Consider the following 8,601-nt stretch of genomic DNA (forward strand, 5'->3'; position numbering starts at 1 on the left):
TTGTGTTAATGAGAGAAACCAAACGGTAATGGACAGCTACTACACAAGAGGGAGACATTCTTCTTGTAATTGTATTTATCTTAGTCAGTCGTACTTTCAACTTCCTCAAGTCGCTCCATCAGAAACAATGCTAATACTTTTATTTTATTCAAGTTAAATTCAATAGATATCAATAATTTTTGGAGAGATAATTGTTCTACATTATGTAGTAAAAAGAAATTTGAGGATTATATGAAGCACACGACTGAAAAATATAAATATATTGTTGTGAAACAAGATGAGATATTAAGGGATATATTTTTTGTTTTATAAACAATTACATATATAAATGACAACTATTATTATAAATCTTGTGGGTAAATCTGCTTCTGGAAAAAACTTTCATAAATCAAGGTTCTTGTGTAGTACAAATGAGAATATTGTAAATTTACTTAAAAACACCCCGTGATACGCATTGTATCAACAACAACTAGAGCAATAAGACCTGGAGAAGTAAAAGGTGAAGATTATCACTATATTTCAGTGGAGGAACATATGCGATTGAGGAATGAAGGACAAATATTTGAGGAGGTTTCTCTTGGTACAACAAAATATTCACATTGTAAGAGTGAGTTAAAGAAACTAAAATCTGGTGGTGTTGGGATATTAGAAACTAATCCAGAAGGAACGAGACAAATTATTAAATATCTGAGCGGAGTGAAGATTTTATCATTCGGTTTTGATGTTGATGAAGAAACTCAACACAAACGTATGAAAAGCAGAGATGCAAGGATTAGTGAAGAAGAAATTACAACTCGCATTAATGTTAATAAAGAATTTGATGAAATATTTAAAGAAAAGGATTTATTTGAACACATCTACTTGAATGATGAAGAAAAGGAAAATTTCCCTGTTGATCTTTACAATTCATTAAATGATATTTTACAATAAATAAATGGATACAAAAGAAAGAGCAAGAAGATTTAAGGAACATCAAGAGTTGGTTTCAAAAGTTGTAAAACAACAGGAAGACATAAAGAAGAAACGCAGACAGAAACTAACGGGCGAAGAAGCATTTGAAAAAAAACAAGAGAAATTTTTTAAACCACTTTTAAAAACTTCCCAAGAAAAATGAAAGATGTTTCCACAGTTCCCACAGTAGAATATACTCCTAGAAAGCTTCAAATGTTAAAAGATTTCAGTCAAATGACGGAGGAAGAATTAGAGCATATTGGAGAATTAGAACATGATGAAGGTTTATTTCAACAACTGGAAGAGATTAATCAACCCCCTGATTATATTGTGAATGCTGTTCAAAACAATGAATATTCAGCAGATTCAAAAACCAAAGCAGGACTCATTCCAACAGAACAACCAGCAATATTTCATCTTGTTCAAGAAAAGGTATTGATATTTAATGATGAATTAAGGTTCTTAAGTTCTGCTCAACCCCTGTTAAACTAACTCCGAGATTAATGTTTCTTCTCACAAAAGATGGAAGACAAGGTTCAACTGTGAGGGATGAATCAAAGTATATTGATAAACCATTGGATATGGAAAATAATGATGATAGAGTATATATTGATTTGCTGAACACTCTAAATTATAAGGTTATTCTTTCTGGTAAAAGTAGGAAGAATGAGAAGGAGAAACACATTATTCAGGCTTTAAGTATCCTTGATTCAGGTATTAGTTTTCTTCCAAATGACCCATCGCAATTAGTTAATAGACTGTTATTGTTGTTCGGCAGTAAGAAGGCTGGAAATAACAATTGTTTTAATGAAGCATCAGCCATTTTAGACCAGTTGATGAACATGAAAATAATTAATAAATCTCAATATAAAGACATTTTATCTCATATTAAATAAGATGAGAAGCACAATCCTGAGTTTTAATTTCACAACAAGCGACCACACATCTTCATTCCCATACCCACTACAACTTGACACAACAAAAGAATATGAGGCATCTTTATTGTCCATGGAGACTTATAATACCTTATTTAATATAACCGAGAAAAATGACAAGTTTAGTTATAATCCGGGAAGTGGATACAAAACGATAACAGTCTCACCCCGAGCATACGAGATTTCTCAAATATCTTCCGAAATTGCTCGTCTTATGAAAGAACAGGGTGATGAACCAAAAAATATTATTATAAACATTCAAAAACATACTTCAAAATCAACGATTAAAGTTAAAAATAACTACAAGGTTGATTTCACAATTGATAATTCATTTAGAGAGTTATTAGGTTTCTCCTCAAAAAAGATTGAAACTAATGGGACGTTTTACAGTGATAATGTCATTCAAATATCCTCAGGAATAAATTCGGTGTTAATTCACTGTGATTTGATTGATGGTGCTTATAATGATGGATTAAAAACAAATACAATATTTTCATTCAGCGCATACTCAACCCCAATTGGTTATAAATTCAATATGGAGCCTAAAAATTTGGTTTATCTACCTGTGTCAGGAAAAACCAGACACAGAGTAAATTTTAGGATAACCGACCAAGATAATCGTGTGATCTCTTTTAATGGAGAAGTTATATCCATCAGAATTCACCTACGTGAAGTTTTTCAATAAATAAATACGATGGTTATTGTGAGGAAGCACGAGTTGGGAAAATATAAAATAATTACAGGGGATGGGATGTTCCTTTCCCCGTACTACAAGGGTGAAGGTATGTATCTTGTTAGAGGATACTATAAACCGAAGAGACAAAGGGGTGTCGGACATCAATTTAGAGGAGATGGGATAATTGATACTCTCATGGGTATTGGTTCAACTATTCTTAAACATAAAGACCTAATTGGTTCAACTGCTTCTGCTGTGGGAAATGTAGCAGGTGCTGTAAAGAGTATAAAAGATGCTCAGAAAGAATCTCATAAATTACAAGCAATAAAAGAAATTAAGAAAGGTAAAACTCAGTTGTCCCCCCAAGAACGACAGAAAATAATTCAAATACTTGGATCAGGGTTTCAAAAGTTTTAACATCTTTTTCCTAAATAAATACAAGTATGGAAGCAATTGATAGTATCTATGATTTGGATGATACTATTATTATCTCAAACTCCACTAAAAGAAGATTACTTCAAGGTAAATGCAATAACTGGAACAGACTGGAATACAAATGGTACAAAAAGTTTTGAAATAAATAATCAACAAACCTATTTGAATCTCTCCGAAAGTTTCTTGTTGTGTAAATTTAAATTCACTAAGGCTGGGAATAACACAAACGCTACACTTGTAAATGATTTCTTCTGGAAAATGTTTGATAGTGTGCGATTGTATATTGGAACACAAGAAGTTGAAGCGGTTGATTATGTCTCTGCTGTATCTGAAATGATGAAATTTACACTCTATACATTCAGTGATAGAATGGGAAAAGGGTCTGTCGAAGGTTTTATTCCTGATATGTCAACGGGAACAAACACAGACCCTGGATATATTCAAAGGAAAGGAATGTATAATGATGATACAAAAGCAGAAAATAGTTTTACTGTGGCAGTTCCTCTTAAAGGTATATTTGGATTTTGTGATTATGATAAAGTTCTGTATGGTCTTAAAATTAGATTTCAACTACAAAGGAATGATAATGAAAATAGATTGCTTTTGGTGTTGGTAATGCTTTTGGTGATCAGAATAAATTTGTAATTGAGGAGATGAGTTGGTATATCAGTGAATATACTCCTAATCTTAAAACAGAAGAGATGTTGAATCAAGACTTAACTCAAAAAAACCACTCAGTGTATCATACCTCAAAAGAAGATGTCAACACGTTAAACTCAATCAAACTACTTACACGTGGAATTTGGGTGTTCTGGAAGGAAAGCCACGATATCTGTGGATGATTTTAAAAAGCCAGATGGTGATACTGCGACTGATAAGAATAATGCATTGAGTGATAATGCTAAGGTGAAACAACTTCGCGTTTCTCTAGATGGAACATTTTATCCACGAGATAGATTGGAAATTAATTGGGAAAAAAATGATTTTGCTGAAGCATACAAGTCTTACCAAAAGGTGTGTGAAAGTAATGGAAATAAAGAACCTATTTTGGATATGACAGCATTTAAAAGTTTGTATACAATCTATAATGCGTTTGACCTGAGTGCTCAAAAAGAAACTATAAAGTCTAATCGAGTGGATACTTCCCTATACATTGAAAGAGGAGAGAGTGAAGAAGTTGATACATATTGTTTGCTTTTGGAAGAAACAGAATTGCAGATTAATACAGATAATGGTGTGATGATTAGTCTCACATAATTTTTTGTTAAATAAATGAGTGGCAAAGTACCAACTGGGGTATATGTTAATCAAATCAATCTTCATAAACTATCATCTTGTGTTCAAAATCAAAAGCCTTGTACGATTAACGTTAATACAATTCAGAGAAAAGGAGCAGTAAGAATTGATGTTTTGCTCACAAGAGAACAGGTTAAAATCTTGAATGACACTGGCTCACTTAAAATTAAAATGACAAAACCAATGTTGAAAAATATTCAATAAGAGACGAGTGGAGGATTTCTCCCATTTCTAATTCCTTTATTTGCTGGTTTAAGTGCGGTTGGAGCATTGACGGGTGGTATTTCAACAGCGGTCAAAACTGCCAACGAAAGGAAGGCTCAACTCCAGGCTCAAAAAGAATTGGAAAGACATAACAAAGAGTTGGAGAAACAAATTAGTGGAAGTGGTGTAATTGTAGATTTTGCTGAAAAACTTGAAGGTCTGCCTGATAAAGCGAGATTGTTAGTTGGAGATATGCTTTCTTCTATAGCACAAGCAGGTGTAAAATTAACGAAAAGAGGTAATGGATTATATCTTTCTAATAAATAAATGAGCATTGATGAGTGGTTGAAAGAATTTGGAAAGAATACAACATCAAATTTACAACTTGCCAAATATTGTAAGAAATTAAAAATTCATAATGTGGTTATTTGTATGAGAGATGAATTAACAAATGTGTCGAAACATACAAAGAATATTATTATGAACTTAGAAGATAATGATGGGAACGGTTCTCATTGGGTTTGTATTTTTAATAGTCAAGACAAATATTATTTTGATAGTTTTGGTCTTCCACCACCTGTTGAAGTCATAAAATTCTTACAGAATGGTGTTTATCAAACATTTCAAGTCCAAGAATTAAATTCCAAGTGTTGTGGTCAATTATGTCTATATGTGTTATTTCAACTCAACAAAAATAAAAAATTTTATGATATTATTTTTAATCTAATATAAATGACTTATGTTGGTAAAGATGGTTCTATCTTTGGTGTATCTCAAGAACTGGATATTGATTTATCAAATTATTACACAAAGGCACAGGCTGAACGACATAAATATAATATAAACAAAAATATTAACATGAAAAATGCTTATAAATTAAAATTAGCCAAGCCCGACTGACGCGAATGGCTTGGTGAGATTAAGCGATTTATCACAATATATATACTTAAATAAAACGGCTGTGTATTCTAAAGATACAGAAGTGTTGATATTATCTCCAGGTCATACAGAATTCACAGTTCGAATTAAAATAAATTTTTATAAAGAAGGGCGTATCGTTTGTATGAGAATAGAACAATGGGGTATGATATGAATGATTTAGGGTATAATTGGTCATTTAAAATTAACTCGAAGACCTGGAACAATTAAATCAGTCTCGTAAGGAAGAATATTATCCACTTGGTATCGAGAATGAGTTTTGTGGAGCCAATGATTAGTAGACAACAAATAAAAGAATTTAATAAGGGTAAATATAATAATGGTTTTGCCCTTGTTTATCTCATGAAAACAGAAAAAACAGGATTATATATAATAAGTAAGGAAATACAAAATGATTTAACTATGGGAAGATGGGGGGGTGTTTCGTGCCATAATATTATTCTAACATATATTTCTAATACATAAATGACAGCAAGAAGGCTTCAAGAAAATTATCATTTCTGTGTCCAAGCATACCTTCAAGAAAAGGGTATTCGGTATTTTAATAAATATGTTCTACAACATAAGAATGAGGTATTTTCAATAAAAGATTGGCATTATGCTGATGTTGATAAACCGACAACTTTAGATTTAATTAGAATGTTAAATAATGAAAAAATTATAAGGTTAAGAAAAGGTAAGGCTCTTTTAGAAATTCAAAAGAAATTTTATTGGTTTCCTGTTGTAAAAAAATTTTGGATACAGGAATAACAAGAAATCCTGATGAATATATGTATAATATTCTATGGGGTGTAAACGATTCAAGTATAGTAAGGGATGAGGAAGGAGTTGAAGAAGAGAGGGAAGAGGAGGAAAAGGAGAAGGAGGAGAGAGAGAAGGAGGAAAGAGAGAATAGAGAGAGGGAGGAAAGAGAGAAGAGAGAGAGGGAGAAGAAAGAGAAGGAGGAAAAGGAGAAGAGAGAGAAGGAGGAAAGAGAGAAGAGAGAGAGGGAGAAGAAAGAGAAGGAGGAAAAGGAGAAGAGAGAGAGGGAGGAAAGAGAGAGAATGAATAAATATCAAAATATGGAAACCAGTGAGATTCAAAAAAGAATAGAGGTATTACAGAAAATAACTCAACCCACCGAGGAGGAAAACAAAGAATTGACAAGTCTATTTGCAATACTTTCGACAAGACTATTAGCATCGACAAGATATGGATTTTAATTCAAGTTTTTTCTTAAATAAATGGAGGAGAGAGTGAAGGCATTTCTAAGGATTCTTTATGTTTTAAAAATTAAGATTCAAATGTGCATGTTGGAAACTAAAAAGGTTTTTGCACTCTGCAGGAATTTTTCTCATAAATAAATGAGTTATTGTCTCAAATGTAAAAGAAAACTAATACTAAAAATATTTCATATATTAAAAGTAAAAATAACAGGGTTATACAAAAAGGTATATGTTCGGTGTGTGGTTCAAAAAAATCAATTTATCTCCAAACACAAACTCGGAGGAGATATACAAAAGTTTTTATCAGGAAGTAAATTTACAACTACTGGAATACCAGGGAATTACATCTTCCAGGGTATTCTTTCTGTGGTCCAGGCACAAACTTAGATAAAAGATTAGATGAGGCAGACAATCCTAAATCCTGGAGTAAACCAATCAATAGAGTTGATGAAGTGTGCATGAGACACGATATTGATTATGGGAATACCACAACGTTGGAAGAAAAGCATGAAGTCGATAGAGAAATGTTGTATAATTTGTCTCTGATACAAAATCCAACCTTGAGAGAAAAAGTTGATAGGTTCATCGTGAAGAAGATGATTAGTGCTAAATTGAAACTTGGACTTGGAAATTCAAAAAACTTATAGGCTCTAATGATGCCATTAAGACTGAAGAGCAATTAGCTGATGAATTACATAAACCAATATTCACAAAGTTTCAGAGAAGGAAAGTTTATTCCAAGGAAGTTGATTATATCTGGTCTGCTGATTTGATTGAACTCAATAATGATAAGGGGTACAAGTATGCTTTAACCGTTATTGATTTGAGGAGTAGATATGCGTGGGTTGTCCTTTTAAAAAACAAAAAATAAAATACTCTTATGTTAGCTTTTCAACAGATATTTAATAAAAGTAAGAGAAAACCTAAGAAATTGTGGACTGATGAGGGTAGAGAGTTTTATAACAAGGCATTTATGAATTTTCTAAAAAATAACAGTATTACATTATACAGTACCTTTAATGAAGGGAAGGCAGTTGTTGTTGAACGTTTTAATCGTACCTTAAAAGAGAGACTATATAAAAATTCACACAACTCGTTCACAACAATGGTTATCTTTTATTCAGGATATTGTGGATAAGTATAATGACACGATTCACACGTCAACGAATATGAAGCCATCAGAAACATTTACAAAATTAAAATATGAAAAAGAGATTAATGTCAGAAAACCTAAGTTCAAAGTTGGTGATATCGTAAGAATATATAGGTGGAAATCTCATTTTGAAAAGGGTTTTACTGAACGATGGACGAAAGAACTTTTTAAAATTGTTGATGTAATAGATACAGTTCCTTGGACTTATAAAATATATGATTTGGAAGGGGAAGAGATTTTAGGTTCATTTTATTCACAGGAATTACAAAAGACAAAACGAAGCAGATAATACACCTTTGTGGACACCAGAGGGACAAGTCCGAGGTGTATTACAGTATATAATGTGTGTCAAGGGGGACGTTCTTAGATCTGTGAACCCCAAACACAGAATCCTCAACTGAATAGTCAAGGTTTAACTTTTGTTTGTGTGTGTGTGTGTGCAATGGGAGCAATAGGTTGGCGCTTCACTCCCTCCTACTATACACCGTTGTGGACACTCGAGGGCCAAGTCCGAGGTGTATAACAGTATATAATGTGTGTCAAGGGGGACGTTCTTAGATCTGTGAACCCCAAACACAGAATCCTCAACTGAATAGTCAAGGCTTAACTTTTGTTTGTTGATGTGTATGTGTGTGTGTCCCAACCCTCACATTCAAAATCTCAACCCCAACTCAATCCTCGCCCAACACAATCTTTTTCAAAATGAGATTTCCACCTATATATATATATTTTTACGTTTTTTTTTTTCTTCTTCCAATTCTGTCTTTTAAGGCTTTCAGGTTTGATGACGTAGAAAGGGGGAGTAAG

This window comes from Eptatretus burgeri, chromosome 10, assembly GCF_056783735.1.
Source record: "Eptatretus burgeri isolate ZD-2024b chromosome 10, Ebu_testis_v1, whole genome shotgun sequence".
Lineage (NCBI taxonomy): Eukaryota > Metazoa > Chordata > Myxini > Myxiniformes > Myxinidae > Eptatretus > Eptatretus burgeri.